Genomic DNA, 24,890 nt, shown 5'->3' with positions numbered 1-24,890 from the left:
ATAGTTTTATATTTATAATTATATTCATGCTGTCACATGATTTCATTGGGCTGCTGGTCATGTGACTGTCGACCTGTATTTAAACTGTGATAATGTGATGTCTATATATTAGTATTGATAAAGGGTTCTACCCGAAAGCTTTGCTTCATAAAGTGGATTTCTCAACCAAGTGTCTTTCCTTTTTCTGTGCTCTGCAGCCAGTGGTTTTCATTTATTACTAATATGGGCAACCATTGCTCAACACCAATAGTCAATTCCTTCCTGGTTAGATCCAACCACAAACTAATTACCATGGAATTCCACATCTCACCACACCACCAGCAAAGATAACCACCATGAAAAACTTCTCCAAAGCTGACTTTGGGCTCCTAAACCAGAGGTGGCTAACTTCACGGCACCCATGCAAATGGAAAATAGGTGCATGACCGCCAAATCATACACCAATGCACTGTACAGACATGCACATAAATGCATGGAACTAGCCATACCCAACAGAACCAAGATGCTCTCCTCCAAAAAAAGGAAGCCAATCTGGCGGTCCCCTGCCATTAACAAACTCTACAACAGAAGGAAGAAACTGTTGCAGAAAAAGGTGAAGTCCCAAGACTGGAAAAACTCCCTTATTAGCCTCAACAAAAAGTTGAGATCCCTCATCAAAACCTCTAAAGCCAGCTATGAAGGCAGAATTGTGGCAGACACTAAAAATGACCACAACTCCTTCTACAGTTATAGAAAGAATCTCCACAGCAATACCCAGATTTGCTCCCTGAGTTATTGTACAATGGTACCTCCTATACTGAGTCAAACAGATATTGCCAACATACTGGCCAACAGTTTCAGTGCCAACTTTACCCCTCTCTCCTCCCCTAAAGGATCAATCACAATACCAGAAGAATGCCAGGCACCCAACATTACTGCAGCACAGGTTAAAACTGCATTGTCCAAGGCCAAGAATACAGCTTACATGGGACCTGACAATATCCCTGGCTGTGTTCTACATGAACTACAAAGTGAACTGGCACCATGCCTGTGCATCGTCATTCCCTTTGAGAAAAATTCAGTTCCCACTAATTACCACATTGATGGTAGCCCACTGAACACTGAAAGCGTTTATAAGAGATCTGGGGACACAGGTTGACAGCAACCTCTACTTCGACCACCACATTTCCACTGTGGTCAGAAAATCCTTCCTATGTGGCACATCTCATTACCAAGGGTTTTGCATCCAGGAAGAAAGAGGTCATCATCTCTCTCTACTCTTCCCTCATTAGACCAATCATCGAGTATAATGCCCGATTTGACATGTACCTCACTAAACACCTGCAACAGCTGGAAAGGCCACAAAAGTACCTCACAAAGAGGCTCCTCTGCCTTAAACACATGGCCTACATGGACAGACTCAAAAAACTCCAGCTTTTCTCTGTCTCATATCACCTACTTAGAGGCGATCTCTGCTTGACTTACAAAGCCATGTCTGACCCAGACCTGTTAGAAATGTTACATCTAAAGAAATCCCATTGCCTCCACACCACATGTTCCAGAGACCTCAACCTCATTACTACAATCAACAGAACATGCTGGAGGGACAAGTTCATAACCGAGAGACTGCCCATGCTCTGGAATAGACTTCCCATATATGTCAAGCAGAGCACCTCAGTGTCCCTCTTCAAGAGAAATCTTGATGACTGGATGGGAAATGGAAAGTTCACCCCGGGGATCACTCCAGTGGCTCTACTTGATAGAGGCACTGGGAACTAACGGCAGCATGATGCCAGGGCACGTCTATGGGCTAGGCTTGTAAAGGCTCCAGGGCCATTGTCCTAGTACACACCTATGAACCTATAAACCTATGAACCTATGGTAGAGATTGTAATCAAATCTAGAATAGAAATTGCTGTTATAAAATGGATAATTAGCAGGGCATAAAATATTGCATAATAACAATAAGAATCAATCAGAAGAGGTTAGAAAAGATTTGAAAGAGTGACTGGAAAAGAGTTTACAAGAAAACAATGGGAGGATGTATGTATGGCTCCTAAGTATGCAACAAAATGCAGAAGGTTTAAGATTTCTGGTTTGAAGTGATTACAGAGGTATTTTTATAACCCAAGCAGACTTTAGTGAATTTTGCTCAGGTTGATAGCAAAGCCTGGACATGTGATGGGGAAGAAAGAGGTAACTGGTGACATGTTTTTGGGAGTGTAATGAGTTGGCTCATTTAGCAATTCCAGAAAAAGTGGGGGGAGCAAATAGCTGTAACTAAGGAAATTACTTTTTTTGTTCAAAGACACTGGATCTAAATTACTTAAATGTAGTAAAGTCTCATTAAGTTTAATTGTAGTGGCTGTCAAAAAAGCAATTACTACAAAATTTAATTCAAAATCTAAACCAACTGTATTTGAAGTACTGAATATTGTCAGAGATAAAAGAACTGGAAGTGGGATCTTTAGTTAAGGGAAAGAGCAAATTACATAGAAATACGTGGAATTTGTGGTAAAAATACATGCAGAATAATGTTTAGGAGGGAGTGAGATTTAAGAGAAAGCAGGAATTGAGAAATGTATATAATGTTCTACTGAATGGTTGTTTTTATAAAGAAAGGATGAAAGAAAAACATATATGTAAAGTATAATGTATGTAAATGGAAAAATGTTAATACTGTTTTCTTTTCTATTATTGTATGTGTGCCTATGTTTTAAGTGATAATTTAATAAAGGTGTTAAAAAACTACCTATGAACCCAGAATTTTTGAGATATATACAAGTTGCTTGTAGCATGGGGGTCAGTGTTTCATAAGCTATCCAATTTTATTGACATCTTTATGTATTTTGGTATACCAAATAAAACATCAATTTGTGTACTGCTGCAAAAATTCATACAAAGATACATCAATGTATCTCCCTAGAAGTTAACCTAAGAAATCTTCTTTTAATTTAAGCATTGAATTCCCATCTCTCTCCCCTCTTTCACTAGCTGTTGTCACTAAGCATAAAACTGTTACTTTGTGTAATCACTCCCCTTAAGCTATTTAAATACATTTACCCTCCCATTGTATTCCATAGATCCAGAATACTGAATGTCCACCAAGCCAATCCATGCTGGCATTTTAAACTTGCTGGGTCTTTAGTTGGCAGCCCTTACTATATATTTACCCTAGGAAACCACCCCCAGTCTCGTGTCATCTGCTCATATTAGTGAGCAGTAGAAGATAGAACTGAACAGTGCCTCCCTTTGACTGCTAAAGCTTGTGAAAAGCCTTTCTTTCATACATTCCCACACACTTAGTGCACAGTAAAACACCTAAAAGTATTATCTCCTTTTTTCCAATTTAATTTTAACATCTCTAACATGTGGGACAAGACTACTAATCTCTGATGACCATTCTCTGTATTTTGCGTATTCCACCATAATTACATATACCATCTGCTGCATTTGCTTTACTCACCTAAACATTCAAGCACTGGACAAGATGGAAGGTCAGTCTGCTAGTGTCATCTCTTTGGTCAGCACTAGGTGTCCTAAAACAGTATACAAACTGCTTTATGCTCAAAGATAATGAACTTATACTCAACATTAATAATTCAATTTGTGAAAAGTATAAATACTGAATTAATCTTGAAGCTTCCCTCTTGCTGAAAAACATGGCCTGTGAGCTTCATACAGCTCTATAACAATCCTTCATTAATCACAACAGAATGTCTTATGCTGAAGCTGTAAAATAATCACTCCCTAAGCCTCCTAAGCCTTTTAGAAATAAGAATATTAAGTCTCAGCAAAAAACAGTCTACTACTCATGCACCTTAAGCATACCTCCCATAAGGAGTCATATTGAGCAAAAACACTCCAAATCTACCACTTTGAACCACAGCAGCAATAGAAGTGTTCTAGTGATAGATGACTCCATTTTCAGATACACTGACCTGTCATTCACAAGGCAGAGCAAGGAAAGGATCACAGTGTGCTGTCTTTCAGGTGCCAGGATCTCAGACATTAGGGTCCTAAAGACTGTAACTCTTGAGAAATATGACTCTGACATGGTAATGATGCATTTGACTTGAGACGTAAAACCCTGAGGGATATGCAGAGAGACATGTCAGAACTTTCCATGCATGTTGCAAATGCAAGTAAGACACTAGGCCTGAGCAGAATTCTTCCTTTATCTTGAATGATGCCTAGAGACAAAGAAAGTATAACTGGCATCAAGAATGGATTAAACAGCTGGTGTCATTCCAGGGGTATCCAGTATCTGTTAGCATGGGACAAGATGCTCGCCATCCAGCTTGCTTTGCTAAAGATGGCCTGCACCTCTCGTTCCAATGCTTCTGTGTACTGGATAAAGCCTTTATTAGGCAGATTCCAGATGATGGACATCTGAACATAATTAACATATCATTTCCAAAATCAGATCACATTACAGTGGCTCTCATCATTGCTAGAAGTCAATAAATAACCTGATGTTGAGGCATTCCTCCATTTGTAAAACATAAAATGTTGACATAGAGGATTAAGAAGCTATTAACAAGATGTTTCCTGCAGTCCAGTGTTTCAAGGTTTGGGCCTGGCACCCATGTCCCTTATGCACAGAGGTACCTTATAAATGCCTGGCCCTTGATGTCCTGTTTGGATACAGGGCATCCTTATTCCTTCAGAAAAACTTGGCTAGGAATAGAAAGGCCCCCTGGGCCATTAACCTAGTAACAATGTATGAATCTATGAATCTATGAAATCCAGGTCTGCAGAGGTACTGAAACTTGATTTAAAAGTAATTATACCATGACCCCCCCAAAACGTGCATGCTGATTGGCCAGCGTGCACATTGTAAATCGAGTTATACTAATGGAAAAAGGTCCGGTCGCCCGGACTTTTTTCCATTAGTATAACTCTACTTTTAAAACACTGTCTAGCTATGTTAAATGGGTTTAACATAGCATGACAGCTTTAAAATAAGCAACGGAGATCTCCGTTGCTTATTTTAAAGCCGTCTCGCTATGCTAAACCCATTTAACATAGCGAGACAGGTTTTAAAAAAAAAGCAACGGAGAAAACAAGATCTCCGTTGCTTTTTTTACTGTTTCGCTATGTTAAATGGGTTTAACATAGCGAGACAGTTTTAAAATAAGCAACGGATCTTGCTTTCTCCGTTGCTTTTGCCCACAGCTCTGATGTACTGCGCAGGCGTGCAGTACATCAGAACTGCCGCGGATGCCAGACATCTGCGGAAGGGCTGTAAACAGGCATTATACTATGCCATTAGTTAAGAAAAGTAATAGTTTCTTTTCTTAAATAATGTCATGGTATAATAGCAATAACCCACTTCTGGGTGTGGGTAATGCTGTATTTACCCACGGTTGGCTTTGTTTGGTCCCTCGGGAGATCACTCTCTTTCTATATATATATACTGGGGGGGGGTGCACTTTTCATGCCTTCAGACTCAATGGCAACTGTGCTGGATTCACAATATTTGTCAAGGAATATATTACCTCCAGGCAGATCCCTAAGGACCCACAAACTGAACTCACTGGACTTCAGTTCACACTAGATTAATTGATTAATTGATTGATTTTTTAGACATTTGATTACTGGGAAAGTCCAATTGGGTAGGAGTCCATTTAACTCTGAGGCCCAGGGAGAAACGCTCCAAAATATTACAAAACATTTTAAGAATAATAATAATTTTACAGTCTTTAAAAATAATGCAAAAAACAAATATAGTTTAAATAATTATACCAATTTCAATATAACATGGAAACATTGGTTAAGAGTAGATAACGGATAAAATTATGAAATAGTAGCATAGAAACTGGAGTGCAGACATGATGTAATATCTTTTATTGGACCAACAACAGGTTTTGCAATTACTTGAGCTTTTAAATTGGCATGAGCCCTTTACCAGAAGTTAAGTTAAAGATGCTAGATACAGTGGTCAAATATCTCCTTGCACATGGAAAGGGGAAGTACATTATCTATTTCCAAATGGATAAAAAAGATATTTTAAAAATGCCAGTGTGAAAAATGCACAGCTAAGAGGTTTCCTATGACTTTATTCCTGAGAGAGAGAGAGACATGATTATGTGTGTGTGTGTGTGTGTGTGTGTGTGTGTGTGTGTGTGTGTGTGTGTGTGTGTGTGTGTGTGTGTGTGTGTGTAAGAGAGAGAGATAAAAACTGCAGAAGATCAGGTCATGCCCCACTATAAAAAAAAATTGAACTTTTTCATTTTACATTATGGTCAATGTTCATTTAATAAAGAAGATATCACACACACACACACACACACACACACACACACACACACACACACACACACACACACACACAAACACACACACACTCTTCAATGTGTGAACATAGACCCCATAAATACATCCATGGAAATTTGTGGAATCCTGCATAATCCACAAAATTTCAAATAAAAAGATTAATTAAGTAAGGTAAAGGGAAATCACAGCCACTTTGCCATAGCTAACAGTAGCTAACAATGTATGTGGGACACTATGGGGAGCACAAGTAACACATCTCCAAGGAAACAGGGTGAAAGAAGAGCAGATGTACAGTGAGGGTCAAGAACGGGAAGCACAAGAGGTGTGATGGAATAGGAAGGTCAGATGGAGAGGCAAAGAGACATTGACAATATTTTTTTGTGGGAACAAGTCCTATTTTTGTTGTTTTTTGTTATTTTGTTTGTTTGTTTGTTTTTTGTTTGTTTTTTTGGGGTTTTTTTGGAGAACAGAGGGAATGAAAAAGATACAGAAAGAGGACAAGGACAAAAGAGCAGATATGAACATATAACAAATATCACAAGACATGGGAGACAAAGGTGGGAAATGCACATAAAGGAGAGGTAAGATACACAGACAGTACACATACAGGCTACACACAGGTGAAGGAAAATGGGTAGGGCTCCATACCAGCCATGGAGCAACACAAGTATACATACATACCAATGCACAAGTCATTGATGAAATGTTGCAAACTGTGTGACAGTCATACCAAAATGTGTATGACTGATGGTAGGTGTATGTTGGGGAAAACCAAATGGGGAGTGCAATCACTGAAGTGCACAGTGGATACTGAACACAGTCATCCACTAGGCTATCAGTATTCCAAGTAAAGCAAGCAACAACAGGGATGAGCCAACAAAGACAAGGAAAGGCAGGAGAAGACTAGCAAAGGGCAGACTAGAACCCCCATCCCTGCATGTGAAAAGGAAGCAACCAAGCACAGTGCCAAACAGCAGTACCATAACAAAGCATAGATGTGGCTGTGTAATACATAAATAAGTGTACACAGCACAAACATAGAGGCATTACAGATGGGTTATCAGCATACCTCTCAACCTGGAAACATCAAAAATCTGGACAAGGCCCATAGGTTCATAGATTCATAGGTTGGTACTAGGCTATCGGCCCTAGAGCCTATGCAAACCTAGCCATAAGAATTCACTGGATATTTCTTCCCACAATATTTACTTCTCTGAGCCTCGGTCTATCAGGGTGACTGACATGATCCCCGGGGTGAATTTCCTATCTCCCATCCAATCATCAAGGTTCCTTTTGAAGAGGGCCAATGAGGTGTTCTGCTTGACATGTATGGGCAGTCTATTCCAGAGTATGGGGAGTCTCTGGGTCAGGAACCTATCCCTCCAGCATGTTTTGTTCATTGTGATGACAAGGTTTAGATCCCTGGAGTGTGTGGCTCTGAGGGATTGGGATTTCTTTAAGTGGAGCATGTCCAACAGCTCAGGGTTTGACATGGCCTTGTATGTTAAGCAGAGATCACCTCTGAGTAGACAATATGCCACAGAGTATAGCTGGAGTTTTTTTAGATGGTCAGCATATGACATCTGCTTTAGGCCTGTGATTCTTTTAGTGAGGTATTTCTGTGGCCTTTCCAGCTGTTGCAGATGTCTTGTGAGGTACATACCAAACGGGGTATTATACTCTATAATGGGTCTAATGAGGAATGAGTACAGTGGGACAATGACCTCCTTTTTTCTGGTTGAAAAGCCCTTAGTGATGAGGTGTGCCACATAGAAGGATTTCCTGACTGTTGTGGTGATGTGGTTATCGAAAGTGAGACCACTGTCCACCTGTGTCCCTAAGTCTCTCATCACACTTTCAATGTTTAACATCCTGCCACCTATGTAGTAATTCATGGGTACATGTTTTTTTTCCAAAGGGGATAACTATACATTTCTTGGCATTAAGCTTGAGCCCATGTCTCTGGCACCAGGCATCTGTTTCTGTAAGGCCCTTTTGTAGAATATCCACATCATTTGGAAATTCAATAATGGCTCCCAGTTTGCAGTCATCTGCAAACTTTGTTAGCCAGAGTCCCTTAGTGTTGGCCTGTACTTCAGAGAAGTAGATGCCAAACAAGAGTGGTCCCAGGATTGAACCTTGTGGTTCTCCACTTGTCACTTGTCTGGAGCTGGATTTGGAGTTGGCTACTTTTACAGCCTGTGTTCTGTCAGTAAGCCAGTTGGCAACCCATCGAGTGACGTAGGGATGTATGCCCAGCTTAGTAAGTTTATCTATGATTCCAGAGTGGGGGATGGTGTCGAAGGTCTTGGCAAGGTCCATATAGGCTGTGTGGACCACCTAAACCTCGTCCACAACTCTGGAGACTGATTCAAAGAAGTCAATCAGATTCAGGAGACAAGATCGGCCCTTCACAAACCCAAACTGGGTGGGGTCCAGTGTTTGAAGGTTGCCAATGTCTTTGTTTATAAGTTACATGATAATACGTTCCATGCCCTTGCAGATCAGGCTTGTCAGACTGATGGGACAGTAGTTCCCGGGATCCAAGGTGGATCCTCCCTCGTGGAGTGGGATAGCTGTAGCTGTGCACCACTCAGTGGGCACGAAGCTCGAGATGAGGCTATGATTAAACATGATACTTAGGATAGGTGCCAGTTCATTTTGTAGTTCATGTAGCATGCAGCCTGGGATGTCATCTGGTACCATGGATGCTATAGTCTTAGATTTGGAGAGTGCGGTTTCTGCCTGTGTGGCCATGATTACCGGAATTTGGCAATCTTTTGGTATTGAGATGGGCCCTTTAGGGGGTGAGAGGGGGGTGAAGTTGGCACTAAATCGATCTTCCAGAATACTGGCAATATCCTTGGGATCAGTATATTTAATGCCATTCTGTTGTAGCTCAGAGCAGATCTGAGCATTGCCATTTAGATTCTTGACATAACTATAGAATGCCTTGTGGTTGTCTTTGGAATCTTTGGCAATTTTATTTTCGTAACTAGCTTTTGAGGATTTTATGAGTGATCTCAGCTTCTTACTGAGGCTGGTGAGAGAGTTTTTTTGCATCCTGGGATTTTCCTCTTTTCTGCAACAGTTTCTTCTTTCTGTTGTATAGTTTGTTTATAGCAGGGGAACACCAGATTGGCTTCCTTTTTTTGGAGAAGAGCATCTTGGTTCTATTTGGGATGGCACGATTCATGGACGAGTGGATGTGATCGTACAGTGCCTTAGTGTAAGATTCTGCAGTCGAACTTCCAGATCCCGTCTGCGTGGGTGTTGTGAAGTTTGTCACTTCTGACTTCAGTAGCATGAAGTTGGCTTTGGAGAAGTTTTTTAAGGAGGTTTCCTTACTGGGGGGTGGGGGTGGGATGTGGATGTCAAAGGTAATTTGCTTATGGTCAGACCTGACCAATGAGGGGGTGACCAATGGTGTGGAGCATTTATCTCCCATGTTGGTAATGACCAGGTCTAGGATATTGGAGCCCCTGGTGGGACAATGGATTAGTTGATCCAGAACCATTGGGAAAAGGAGTTGGTACCCGAGTAGTTTTCCCAATTAATGGCAGGGTAGTTGAAATCACCCTGTATTAGGGTGTTTGGTTGTATCTTAATATTTTCCAGTATGTTTAGAAAGGTGTAGTGAGAATCTTGAGGCATGGTGGGGGATCTGTAGCACGCTACAATTTGGATTGCAGTCTTACCTAGTGTTAGTTGCACCTGGAGAATTTCAGATGCATTGTGTTGGGCAACTAGCCTGGAAGTATGAATATCCTTGGTGAATATGGACACTCCTCCACCTTTAGTGTTTCTGTCTTGGTTTTGTGGAAGAAAAGTGTGGTAAGAATTGTAGCCTGGTATTGCAGGGGTGCTCTCTGGAGCCTTGAACCAGGTCTCACTTACTGCACAGATATCGATGTTCTCCATTTTTAAGAGTGCCTCGAGAGAGTACATTTTGAGGTTTAGACTTCTAGCATTGAGTAGCATTACCTTCAGATTTTGCATGTTTGTATCTGTTACAGTGGTGGTTTTATCCTTTGCACCTTGCCTAAAAAAAGGCACTATAGGGGAGGCAAGAGCTTTAGCCAGTAACCTGAATCCCAGGGGTGACAGGTGCAGACCATCTCTGGCAAAGCATCGTGGTTTGTCGATCATGTCTCCCAGGCAGACAAATACTGGATCCCCTTTGAATGACACCAGAAGCTTAGCCAATTGTTGAAGTCAATCATTTTGTCCTTATACTGTGGTATCATTCTGGGCAAAGGCAGGATGCTACTCAGGGCTAGGGTCATACCTGCCTGGGTCACATGATCCAAGAGCTCTTCCATGTCTCTTTTCATGTAGTCCAGGGAGGTATGTCTCAAGTCATTCACTCCAGCATGGGCAATGACAGTCATATTTGTACCTGTGCAGTGACTTGAGTGCATGCGTTATGTGGCGGATCCTGGCACCCAACAAGCAGCTGACTGTAATTTTCTCCTTGTTCAGCCCGGTGAGTGGGACATCAGTGTGCCTGACTATAGAGTCACCTATGCAAATAGGTACAAATCTTTACACTGATTAACATCAAATTTGCATACATAATTATGTAACCCCACCCACTCCAATGGAGTTGTGGCATACCAACTTTCAAACCCAAACTGAAGGACAGACAACCAAAATATGGTAGCAGAGTCACCCTGCAGCCATTCCAATGTCCCATTACCTGGCTAATTCACCCCATTTACCATAAACACTAATGTGTGCATACTGCTTTACTTCTACAATGATTATTTGGATTTTATTTTTACATTTTATAGCACAATGCACAAACACTAAGACATCTGCTAAACAAAGCTGCTAAACAAAGCAATACTGTCTCACAATGGAAATAGACTTGGCATTAAAACTTCTCTGCCATTGAAACTCACATTCATTGAAACAGCATTGAAAGCAACACACCACATCCAAAGAAAATGCATCTGAACAGACGTGGATAAAGATTACTTTTGGGCTGTTTTCAAATCATTGGCCCCTTGCAAACAAAATAAAGAACCATACATGTGTTCTTTGATACACCTTCCTGACTTTATTAAATTATGTTTCTTGTATAATACAGCGCACTTGTTAGACAGAGAGCGCATGTTAAACTTATTGTTTGAATATTTTTCCAGTAAGCAATGAAAAAAAATGCATGAACCAATAATGACAAAGCTGCCCAATTCAGAACATGTCCATCATAAAAGTCTACTTCCCCACCCACGCACAATATATATATATATATATATATATATATATATATATATATATATATATATATATATATATATATAAATAAAATGACAGCAGTGTAAGCCATAGGCATCTTGCACAGCTTCTTGCACTTATTTTCAATTTCATTTTTTTTTTTTTGGGGGGGAGCAAACATTTTGGAAAGTTGTTATAATAAAATGTTATGTTACCACAATGCATTTCACTGCGAAGTCTTGAATGCAGGACCTTATGCACTAGAGTCAGAGCAACATACCACAATGCCAAATCACAGGCTCATAGGTAGGCACTAGGCTATCAGCCCTAGGGCCTATACAAACCTAGCCAAAAAAGTACCCTGGCTTTCGCCACCCAAGAAAATTATTTTCCTGTGCCCCTGTTGAGCAGAGACACAGAGGTGATCCCAGGGTACGTTTCCTAATTCCCATCCAATCATCAAGAGTTTTCTTGAAGAGTGCTAATGAGCTTTGTTTGATATAGATAGGTAGTTTGTTCCAGAGTATGGGAAGTCTCTGGGACAGGAATCTGTCCCTCCAGCATGTTCTGTTTATTGTGGTGACAAGGTTTAGGTCCCTAGAGCATGTAGCTTGGAGGGATTGGGATTTCTTTCAGTTGAGCATGTCCAACAGCTCTGGGTTTGACATAGCTTTGTATGTTAGGCAGAGATCGCCTCTGAGTAGGCGATATGTGACGGAGTAAAGCTGGAGTATTTTGAGACGGTCTGCATAGGGCATCTGTTTGAGGCCAGTAATCCCCTTTGTGAGGTATTTCTGTGGCCTTTCCAGTTGTTGTAGATGTCTTGTGAGTTACATACCAAAAGGGGCGTTGTACTCTATAATGGGTCTAATGAGTGACGAGTAGAGTGGAACAATGACCTCTTTTTTCCTGGATGAGAAACCTTTTGTGATGAGGTGTGCCACACAGAAGGATTTCCTGATTACTGTTGTGATGTAATTATCAAAGGAGAGACTACTGTCCACCTGTATCTCAAGGTCTCTCGGTGTTAAGTAGACTACCACCTATGTGGTAGCTCATGGGTACAGAGTTTTTACCAAAGGAGATGACAATGCACTTTTTGGCATTGAGCTTGAGGCCATGGCTTTGACACCAGGCATCTGTCTTAGTGAGGCCCTTTTGTAGGATGTCCACATCATTAGGAGTTTCAATTATGGCACCTAGTTTGCAGTCATCTGTGAACTTCGTTAACCAAAGACCTTCTGTGTTAGCCTGTACTTCAGAAAAGCAGATACCAAATAGGAGAGTATCCAGGACTGAACCCTGTGGTACTCCACTTGTCACAGGTCTGAAGTCAGATTTGGAGTCTGCTACTTTCACAGTGTGGGTTCTGTCAGTGAGCCAGTTGGCAACCCATCTTGTGACAAAGGGATTTATACCAAGTTCAGTAAGTTTATCTATAATTCCAGAGTGGGGGATGGTATCAAAAGCCTTGGCAAGATCTAGATAGGCTGTATAAACCACCTTACCCTCATCTACGGCTTTGGTGACTGCTTCAAAGAAGTCAATCAGGTTTAGGAGACATGATCTGCCTTTTACAAACTCGAACTGGGTGGGGTCCAGAGTTTGGAGATTACCAATGTCTTTGTTTATAAGTTCCATGATGATACGTTCCATGGCCTTGCAGACCAGGCTTGTTAGGCTAATGAGGTGGTAGTTCCCCGGGTCCGTGGTGGCTCCCCCATTGTGAAGTGGGATAACCGTCAATGTGCACCATTCATTGGGCACAAAGCCTAAGGTGAGGCTATGATTGAACATGGTGCTTAGGTGGGGTGCCAGTTCATTCTGTAGTTCATATAGAATGCAGCCTGGCATGTTGTCAGGTCCCATGGATGCTGTGTTCTTGGCTTTGGAGAGTGTGGTTTTTACCTGTGCAGCCATGATTACAGGAACTTTGCATTCTTCCGGTATAGATATGGGCCCTTTGGGGGGGGGGGGTAAAGTTAGCACTGAACCTGTCTGCCAGAATGTTGGCAATATCAGTTGGTTCTATATATTTAGTGCCATTGTGCTGTAACTCAGAACAGATCTGAGTGTTGCCATTGAGATTATTGACATAGCTGTAGAATGCATTGTGGTTGTCTTTAGAATCAGTGGCAATTTTGTTTTCATAACTAACTTTGGAGGATTTTATGAGGGATCTCAGCTTCTTACTGAGGCTGACCACAGAGTTCTTCCAGTCATGGGATTTTACTCTTTTTGCAACAGTTTCTTTCTTCTGTTGTAGAGTTTGTTTATGGCTAGGGACCACCAGATTGGCTTCCTTTTTATGGAGGATAGCATCTTGGTTCTGTTAGGGATAGCACAATCCATGCATTCGTGTAAGTGCTTATAAAGTGCATTTATGTAGGATTCAGCAGTCATACCACTTTTGTCCATCTGCATGGGTGTCGTGAAGTTTGCCACTTCTGTCTTAAGAAGCGTGAAGTTGGCTTTGGAGAAATTTATTACGGTGGTTTCCCTAATGGGGTTGGGGGCAGGATGTGGATGTCTAGGCTGATTAGCTTGTGGTCAGATCTGACCAATGAGGGATTGACCTCTGGTGTAGACCCCCAGTCGCCCATGTTGGTAATGACTAGGTCTAGGATATTGCTGCCTGCTGCCCCTGGTGGGGGTGTGGATAAGTTGATCCAAGGCGTTGGAATTTATGAATTCCAGAAAACATTGAGCAAAAGAGTTGGTACATGAGTAGTTTTCCCAGTTAATGGTGGGGTAGTTGAAATCACCCATTATTAGGGTGTTGGGTTATGCCCTCATATTTTCCAGTGTATCAAGAAATGAGGAGTGGGAATCCTGGGGCATGGTGGGGGATCTGTAGCAAGTTACAATTTGGATTAGTTGCACTTGGATAATCTCGGATGCATTATGCTGAGCAACTAGCCTGGAGGTGTGAATATCCTTAATGAATATGGACACGTCCCCCTCTTTAGTGTTTCGGTTCAGGTTAGGTGGCCGAAAGGTGTGGTATGAATTATAGACTGGTAATGCAGGGATGCTCTCTGGAACCTTGAACCAGGTCTCTGTCACTGCACAGATATCGATGTTCTCCATTTTAAGGAGTGCCTCGAGTGAATGCATTTTGAGGTTTAGACTTTTAGCATTGAGTAGCATTACCCTCAAATTTTGCTTGCTTGTACCTGTTACGGTGGTGAATTGTCATTTGAACCTTGCCTAAAAAAGGCATTATAGGGGTGGCAAGAGCCTTAGCCAGTATCTGGAATCCCAAGGGCGAAAGGTGCTGGCCATCTCTGGCAAAGCATCATGCTCTGCCGATCATGTCATTCCAGGCAGACAGATACTGGATCCCCTTAGAATGACACCAGAAGCTTAGCCAATTGTTGAAGTCAATCATTTTGTCCTTTTACTGTGGTATCATTCTGGGTGATGACAGGATGCTATTCAGGGCTAGGGTCATACCTGCCTGTGCTACAAGATCGGAGACCTCCTCTATGTCTCTTTTCATGTAGTCCAGGGAGGTACATCTCAGGTCATTCACACCAACATGGACAATGACAGAGTCATATTTGTACTTGTTGTGGAGTGACCTGAGTGCATGCATAACTTGGCAGATCCTGGCACCTGACAGGCAGCTGATAGTAGCTTTCTCCTTGTTTAACCTGGTGAGTGGAACATCAGTGTGCCTGACTATAGAGTCACCTATGACTAGAGTGTTGGGTATGTTGTTATGCCATATGGGCTGTGGTTGAGTGGCACACTGAGTTTGTGGGCTATGTGTCATTTGGGTTGTGTTGGGGGGTGGAGGTTGGATGCATTTCTACTTTGGAGGTCTATGTTGCTTGAGCAGATTTTTATTGAGAGCCTCCGCGAATGTAGGTGTGTGTTTTGTGTTGCTATGTGTGTGTTTTGGTGGTATAGGTTTTGAGGTACTATGTGATGAGTGTGGTGTGGTGCAAGTGTTTACCTTCTCCTGTTGACTGTCTAGTCCAGTCTTGGGTGAAGAGAGCTTTGCTTCCAGTTTGTTATATAAGTACATCTCTCACAGGTTGTAGTGTTGGGTGGTAGGAAATGAGGGTTGTCTATGTTCATGAGGCAATTGCTGCATTGCCCTAAGATGCCCAGATTCATCAGGTAGACAGGAGAAAACACCGGGTGCTGACCCTTAGTCATGCCTGGATAGGTGCTTATTTATTAAGTACTAAAAACTGTTTTCCTCTAGACAAGTGAGGAAAGTTGAGCACTGTAGTAATTTGTAGCTTATTTAGTGTTTACAACAAGTTCTGAACAAGTGCTGAGCTCAAAGAAACAGATTTGAGTGCTAAAACTAAAAAATTGGCTAGTTCTAAGGGAAAATTTGAAGAGCAGACTTTATGGCGCCAGGAATAGTTTAACCCTAGCTAAGCGGCAATGCATAAAGTGTATTTTTTTTAATATAACAATAGCAAATGAGCAAACTGATTTAAACAAATTAACCAATAAAAAGCTAAAAACTGAGCCCCGTTCCAGCAGTCTTCGATCAGACAAGCTTTAACCGTACACTCCTGCCACTAAGGTGCAGGGGAACCTTCTCCAAAAAAAGATGGCCTGGATTAGTGCTCAGGTTATACAAACAAAGCTAGATTCAGCAGGTCTGAATTTAGCCTATGCTACAGCAAACAAGGCGCACCAATTTCAGAAAGAAACAGTTCAAATAAGCAGGCACAATAATCCTTTAACCAGAAATTCCCAGCTCAGAAGGGCAGAATCTAACCTCTCCTCCCACAAGAGTGCAGACCACAAACCTTCTTAATGTAAAATAACTGGCCTGAAGCCAAAGTGCTTAAACCAGAACTAATACACTTTTAGAATACCATGACACTGAGCCTTCAATCAGCAATTCCCATCTTAGAAGGATGTAAGCTACCTATCCTGCCACAACGGTGCAGACCACAAAGCTTCTTAATGTAAAACAAGTGGTCTGAAGCCCAAGTGCTTAAACCGAAAGGCTTAGAATAACAGTTACAATTTAATCAGGCTACTACCAAGCAGTAATAAATGCAGCAGAATAAATACAACTGGGTACTTTTAAGAAAAGGCAAAAGAAAAATAAAGTGCAATTTTTTTTTATGTTTGTTTTATTTATTTATTTTAGTAAAGTGCAAGGAGAGAGGAAAGAGGCACAGAAAACCTAAGTGGGTTGGCCTTCTCAAATGTTCTCTCTGTATTAAGTAGAGTGAACACCAGACTGGGAGGGGTGTCCCAGATCAAATTTACAATAGGGGTGGGCAACTGCAAAGCCACCAACTATAACAACTCTACAAAATAGGGTGGGAGGGAGGGGGAAAACTGTTTCAGGATAGATGAGAAACATAAAACAATGCCAGAAAATATATAAAATAATTCAGTCAGGCAAAATTAAGACAATGCAGAACTCTGAAAGGTTAAAATGCCAAGAAATACACTTACCAATCAGCGATATATTTCCAGATTGTTTGAGAATCCCACCAGCCATAACCCAGGAGTTTCCAACAGTGTATGCTAGAATTTACAAACAGAAACTATTTTTAAATCAGCAAGCCTTGAAGCAATCAGATAACTCAAAAGCTGTTAGACCAGTTTTATAAACTCCACCTCAGAAATAGGGGGTAAGCAGTTTCAGGACAGATGAGAAACATAAAACAATGCCAGAAATATATAAAATAGTTAAGTCAGGCAAAATTAAGACAATGCAGAACTCTGAAAGGTTAAAATGCCAAGAAATATACTTATCAAACAGCGATATATTTCCAGATTGTTTGAGAATCACACCAGACAGAACCCAGCAGTTTCCTGAAAGATAAGAAGACTGAAACTTAAATGGCTATTATTTAGTGAATTCTGTTCTCACTTCTCACCATAGCTCTAGCTATTCTCAACCTCTTAGCACAAAAAACTTGGACAAAGCCAATAATGGGGCTATACAGACCCAAAATGGGGACACATTTCAAATACTTATCTTATAAACTTAGAAAATTGCTAGAATAAAAGGTTTTGTGTTACCATTTAGTTGCTGAAGACTATGAAGTCTGAAATTCAAATGCTGTCATTATTTAGTGAATTCAATCCTTCAGTGATTTGCCACAATTCTGAAAACCCCAGATATTGAGGAACAAATAAAAATATGAGGCTTTAATTCAGAAGTGGTGGCAGCTAGGGACTTTAGGCTCTTTTCCCCTTGTACTCAAGGTACAGGTTTTGAGCTTGGGTACCTCCAGCCACCAGGTGTATTACATTGGGGGCATTTACACACACACACACACACACACACACACACACACACACACACACACACACACACACACACACACACAATATCTCTCTTCAGCTAGAAATAAGTGGTGGTTTCCTTTCCTACCTGACTTGTTCCTGAATGCTGCAGCAGCTCATTTGAATATGGCAGCCTAATCCCATTCCATCCAAAGTATGTTGAAGCCAAAGAAAGCGCTCGTTTGTTTGCGAGCCAGAATCCATTTGAAAACCCATTCCTTCCAAAGCTAATGTTTGAATAAAAATAACAAAGCACTCATTTGAATAACCCGAACCGGCAGATAGAGCGAGCTGTTTCTGAATAAGAAGTTAGAGTGAGCTGTTTCCAAAGCTAATGTTTGAATAAACTACTGCTAAAGCACTCGTTTGAATAACCCGCTAACCGCTCACACTCACAGATCATGGGGAAAGCCAGAAATGTGCCCTTGGAGCCCTTGAGCTCAATTCCGACAGGCTGATAGCTCTGACGGAGCTGATGACATCGCGCACGTGATGATGTCAGCTCAAAATAAAAAAAAACGGGAAAATTTTAAATAAAATAAGAACTAAAGCTGGGAAAAGTTGGAACTGCAGGGGTGTCACTCGGGAATTCTGGCACCCCAGTATTTGGACCCCAAAACTCAGTAAAAACAAGTTATTCTGTATGGTTGGGAGGTATGGGTTATCAGGTATACAATATTTATGAGTTACATGCAATGGAATAACATAATCCAATCAGAAAGAAATTTTGTCATGCATGCACAATCTAATGACATGGAATATAATGTAAATGGTGATACATATATGAGTGATGACAGTTAAGGAATGTCAGCCCATACATAAACAGGAAGCATACCAATTCCTGGGTAATGCTAAACACACAAGTACAACATGAACAAAGGTGGAATCAAATTAAATGCCAGCACCTTGTGTACATATGCCTTGCATGTGTATGATACCGAACATGGTGGCAGGAAGTAAAATTGTACCAGTACATCTACATGACAATGATGAAAATGTAGCGGAAGGTAACCATGCACATAAAATATGCCATGTATATGTTCAACATTTAGGACCAAAGCTATAAAGGGAAGGGGAGATGCACCACAAAGGCCGACATTAGTGAAGAAATGACAGCAACAAAAAGTAAACACAGAATAAAGCAAGACAACCATGTCTAAGAAGACACATTGCACATGCATGTGTTCACAGCATAGAGTGGATTGCTAGTCCTTGCAAGGTACATTGAAACAAATGATCAACATATGTCACATATGGCATATTGGATTGGTAATGGCTATTTATTTACTTATTTATTTAACATTTGTTTACTGGAAAAGTCAGACTGGGACACAGCCCATTTTCAGCAGAGGCCCAGGTGAAAATGCTCCAGACACGTCTTTGGAATGAGGGAGGAAACCATTGCGAATGCGGGGAGGACATGCATACTCCTCACAGAAGATACCTCAGCCAAGAATCGAACCTGAGAACCTCTTGCTGTGAGGCAACAACACTAACCGCTGCACCACTGTGCCACCCATGCCAATGTACAAATAACACAAACACAGTAATATGCAACAGTTAAACATAAAGAAGTATAACTATACAACAAAGGTATCTTTGAGTACCACCTACTGCCTTGAAAACATAATAGAAGTGGCACAGTCACCATTCTTGATATAAATGCCATCTTGCATGTATAGCAGTGATCAAAGAATAGTTCTGTGAACAAAAGAATAGCACAGAGAAATGGAATAAGTGAATGTAAGCATGCACGTATTGCAAGGGTGGATGTTTGTCGGTCATAATACGGTCAATAAAAGGCAGTGCATATTTACTTCAAATGCATACACACTGGTATGTATGCAAGTCTGTGCCTATTATCGAAAAGAATGGTTATTGACAAATGTAAGACATAGACAAATGAGGGAGTCATGAATGATGCTAAAAAAGCATCACCTTCATATAGTCAATAACAGACCAGTGAATTTCAATGCAGTATGTGAAGGATACATGCTCATATATACTATTCACGGTAATGTCATGTGACACGGTGCAATTTTTTGACAGTACATGCAACACACAAGGCAATTTTGACAGTATGACAGCATGACATAATGTTTTACATAATGCGTAAGCAAGGACATGTCATTTTGCTAGACATAAGACAACAACAACCAATACAGAAATGGGTGTAATACATACACATGGATAACATGCAGATAACCACACTGGAACCACCTCACTGTGTCATATGAGAACTTTGGGAATAATGTAGTATATGAGTTGTTGTCATTCCACCTAAGTATGCACTGGAACAACACAAGCAGAACAATTGTGTCTCACTTGCATTATGATAATTGCAACAGTCATATCTGTCATCTACAGCACCAGGGTGTATTAGACACAACAATCTTTATGCTGTACTGTATACATAGGAGTACAGACGCACTGAGATTTAAGGTATAGCACCCTTGCCTATATGGAGCAATATATGCAATAATGACAACATGATCATATAAATAATAGTGGTTAGCACATGTGTAATTTGGTAACGTATGTCATACTGCAGCAGCAACATAACACTACATATGACATGATATGTGCAGTGTACTCTACGACTTGTTCAGAAAAGCATGACAATAATATGAGATGCCGGCACTATTGTGTCTATACCAAAAGTAGTTGGATATGGAAAATACCATGGTGGCAGCATTACAAAAGTGGGTCACACAGACAATACTTATGGTCCTAAGCAGCCACACTGATGGGGTTGAACATCACAAAAGATCTCTATAGTGGTCTCCCTGAAGGAATCATGCATGGCCAGTGCAATGTCCTGAAAGAAGTTGCCCATCAGATCCCTCATCTGAATGGAAGACATGTGTCACTGTGTCCTGGATCTAGTCCCAAAAATTAACTCCCTGGTGTGGTGGTACATGTCTTCTATGATGAACAGCAGGAACAATGACACATGCAGGTCTTGGTCTGTCATCATCATTATCATTATCCTCATCACGGTTGTCATCTTAGTCCTTGAAGTCAGAGTTGTCTGCCAGTGGTCTGGCACATCATGATCTTTGTCATACGATTGATGAGCTGCTATGGGTCCCATGCTCCGTAAAAGTTCAAAACAGGATTAAAACATTATACATATACTTAAGAGATATTCACCAAAAATCAATGATTACATAACATTTCATAAAAACTTACATAAGCTACATGTAGTAACTATTATGTATATGATATTACAATACTGTATGACCTTATCCAGCTGTAACACTCTATGTGATGAAAGGTATGAATTCAGTCCATACTATTGCACAAAATAGTGTGTAACGTACATCACAGTCATATGCAAAACAGGTTTGTAATAAAACACAATCAGATTTGCATCTATGTAACACTAAAGAAATTCACCCCGGGGATCACCTCTGTGGCTCTGCTCGACAGTGGCACAGGAAAATCATTTTCTTGGGTGGCAAAAGCCAGAGTACCTTTTTGGCTGGACTTGTATAGGCCCCAGGGCCGATAGCCTAGTACCTACCTATGAACCTATGAACCTATGAATTAACATCATCAAAACATATGAGACAGGGTATGCAAAATGTTTGCTCAGGGTATATCACAATGCAGTACATTTGTCATTACAACATAATTGTCAGCAAATATGGCCCATAGGATTTTTTTATACGCTGTATAACAAAAGACAGAAAGTTGGGATAATAAATAAATAAAGTGTATTGCCATGATTATGTAACATTCTTAATGCCCTAATAGCCATATATTGATGACATATGACTGCAAGCTAGGAGCAGTCACTGGATCAACAAATGACATAACCATCCTGCAGGAAGATTTGTCCCAAATAAATATCTGTTTTCAAAATCATGGACTGAAAGTAAATTTATTTATTTTTATTTTATTTAACATTTGTTTACTGGGAAGGCCCAACTGGGACAAAGCCCATTTTCAGCAGAGGACCAGGGAGAAACGCTCCAGACACATATCTTTGGAATGTTGGAGAAAACCCATGCGAACTCAGGGAGGGCATGCACACTCCACATAGAAGGCACCCCAGCCATGAATCAGACCAGAAAATGTCTTGCTGTGAGGTGATAATGCTAACCATTGCACCACTTTGCCACCAGAAAATTTATTATTGCATCCTTTGGGAAGTCATCTACTCCAGAGAGCTACTACATTGACAATATGCCCCTAAGAGTTGATCCAGTTGTTTGGGATTTGGGAACTTATGTGGACAGTAACCTAACTTTTGACCAACATGTGTCCCTTGTCGTAAGAAAGTCCTTCTATATTATATAGCTTATACATAAAGGGATTGTTTCTAGATCTAGGAGTCATTTCCCCCTTTACTCAGCCCTTATTAGGCCAAAGGTCAGTAACTGAATATAATGTCCCTTTTGGCATGTATCTGTCCAGACACATGCAATGACTGGAATGCCCACATACCTTACTAAAAGTATACAAGGCCTAAACAACATGTTCTACATGGACCTACTCAAAGCACTGTCATTATATTTATTTATTTATTTATTTGATATTTGTTGACCGGTTTAGTCCAGCTGGGCCAAAGCCCTTTTTCGGTGGAGACCCGGGAAGAAAAGCTCCACAATACATAACATCTTTTTTTTTCTCTCAAATTTTTTTTTATTTTTCAAATACATTTGAATGAATTCCATAGTATTTATACATAACATCTTAGATAACTATGTACACTATTTACATTAGCCTGACACTATAACATATCTTAATGTATACAGTTACTTTATAAGTATGTCCAATCCATTATGAGAGTGTCTGATCAATTATTGTAGAGTGTCAATCAATGATAAGACTTTTCCCCAAGGGTTGTTGATAAATGGCTTTGGATAAATTATTAGTTCTTTAATTTTAATTTCCAATAATGCTGTGGTCTTCAGTAGGCTGTAGAAGTCTTCCAAAGTTGGTATTGTGTTTGTGTTCCATCTTCTTGTTATACACTTCCTTGAACTTGCAAGTATAGTCCATACTAGATACATGTTTGACCTATTCAAATGAGGACCTTCATTCACATTTAATAATACAAAAGCTTTAGTTAAATAAAATGATTCATTAAATAAAGCTTGTAGAAAGTTATTAATACCATTCCAAAATGGCTTAATTTTAACACAATCAAAGAAAATATGGTTCCAATCTGCATTGTGTACTTGCTCACATCTCCAACATATTCCTTTTATGGAAGAACTAATTTTATTGATTTTGTCTGGGGTTAAGAATGCTCTGTGCAACCATTTCCAATTAAAAACTTTCCAGTATTGTGTAAAGGATGTATATTTTATCGATAATAAGATATTTGTTTTAATATCTTCATTTAACTGTATTGAGTGTCCTTTTGTTATAAATTTCCAATATGAGGTTTTGGGTGTTGTTTTAGTTTGTCAATATTTTGTAAAATTTTGAAATACTGTTTCCCATTTCAAAGTCATTATATATGATTTCATATATGTATTTCATAAATTTAGATATTTCTTTAAATGTAGAATTGTTAATTATTGTACTTAAATCTTGCGAATATGTTATATGAATATGACGTGGAATTTTGTATGTTGTTTTTATTACTTGCATATCTAAAACTTTTAGTTCTTTAATACATTGGAGCCAACAAGCAAATCCTTTCTGTTCCCAGGAATTAATAATTTCTCTATAAATTTTATGTGGAAAGTTCTTTGTAACTATAAATGGTTTTAAAAAATCAAACTAGACTTTTAAATCTATATTTGCATTAATAATTTTCCCAAATGAGTCAATGCAATAATTAATCATACCAGTTTTAGTGGGCTTAGTTATGTTATATTGCATACTAATACATAATATGTGCCATGGCAAATTGTTTTTATCTGTTAATTGGATTTTTTTATGTCTCTTTTGTATTAGATAATGTCAGTAATATGTCATCAGCAGATAGCATTACTTTAGAATTGTATTGTTCATAAAGATATATTCCTTTGATTTTTACATTGTTACGAATTGAATCTGCCAATATTTCAATAGCCAGAGCAAATAGAATCGGTAACATGAGACATCCTTGTTTAGTGCCCTTTATTATATGTATAGATTCAGTGGTAAAAGGACCTAACTTGACATACGCTAAATTATTTGTATATATATATATTCTTTAGGAGATGAACAAAGAATGAAGGAAATTCAAATAGTGTTAGGATTTTGAATAAATAGTCCCAATTTAGGGAATCAAAGGCTTTCTCTATATCTAAGCTAATTATGAGTGTTTGTTTTCTTTATTAACATAATCTATAAGATAAATTATACTTTTAATATTGTTATGTGTGTGCCTATGATATATAAATCCAGTTTGATCATTATTTATTGTTTTGGATAGTGGTATTTTCATTCTGTTAGTTAATATTGTCATAAATATTTTATAGTCATTATTTAATAATGATATAGGTCTATATGAGGTACAGAGGTTTGGGGATTTGTTTTCCATTAGGATTGGTGTGATTAAGGAATATCTCTAATGGGTGGTATTTCATGGTGGTATGGCTTGTGACTGAATTTCTAATAGAGTTTTATGGAAGAGGGATAGTATCTTTGAAGGAAAAACTGTATATATTTCCATAATGATACCATCTATACCTAGAGCTTTATTATTTTTGCCCTCTTTTATTGTATCTGTAATTTCTTTGTAGGCTATGGGTGCTTGCAGATCTAGTTTTAATTTTTCTGGGTTTTTTATATTAGAAATGTTTTCATCTAAATTTAATTGATTGTTATGCATATTTTCTTTTTGGGACTGTTCCCATATAGTGATTTCTATAGGCATCAAGAATGTCACCTATATCTGAGATATTTTCCCTTTCTTTTCATGGAAGATACTTTTAACTTTATTAGCTTTTGATTGTATTTTGATTCTTGTGGATAAATTATGTAGATATTTGGGAGAAGTGGCCAAGGTATCAATTTTTAGTTTTTCTAAAGCTAAACTAGTTTTGTGTGTTAGAATTTCATTGTATTTATTGTTTAATACTTCTACTTTCTTTTTCATCTCCAAATGATTTTGATTTTTTTCAGCTTTTACTGATAAAAGTTTGGATTGTAGATCTAATAATTCAGAATCACATTCTCTGATT

This window comes from Protopterus annectens, chromosome 3.part1, assembly GCF_019279795.1.
Source record: "Protopterus annectens isolate FY-2018-M chromosome 3.part1, PAN1.0, whole genome shotgun sequence".
In the NCBI taxonomy this organism is placed as follows: Eukaryota; Metazoa; Chordata; order Ceratodontiformes; family Protopteridae; genus Protopterus; species Protopterus annectens.
The sequence above is the reverse complement of the archived record's forward strand: the minus strand, read 5'-3'. Positions refer to the sequence as shown.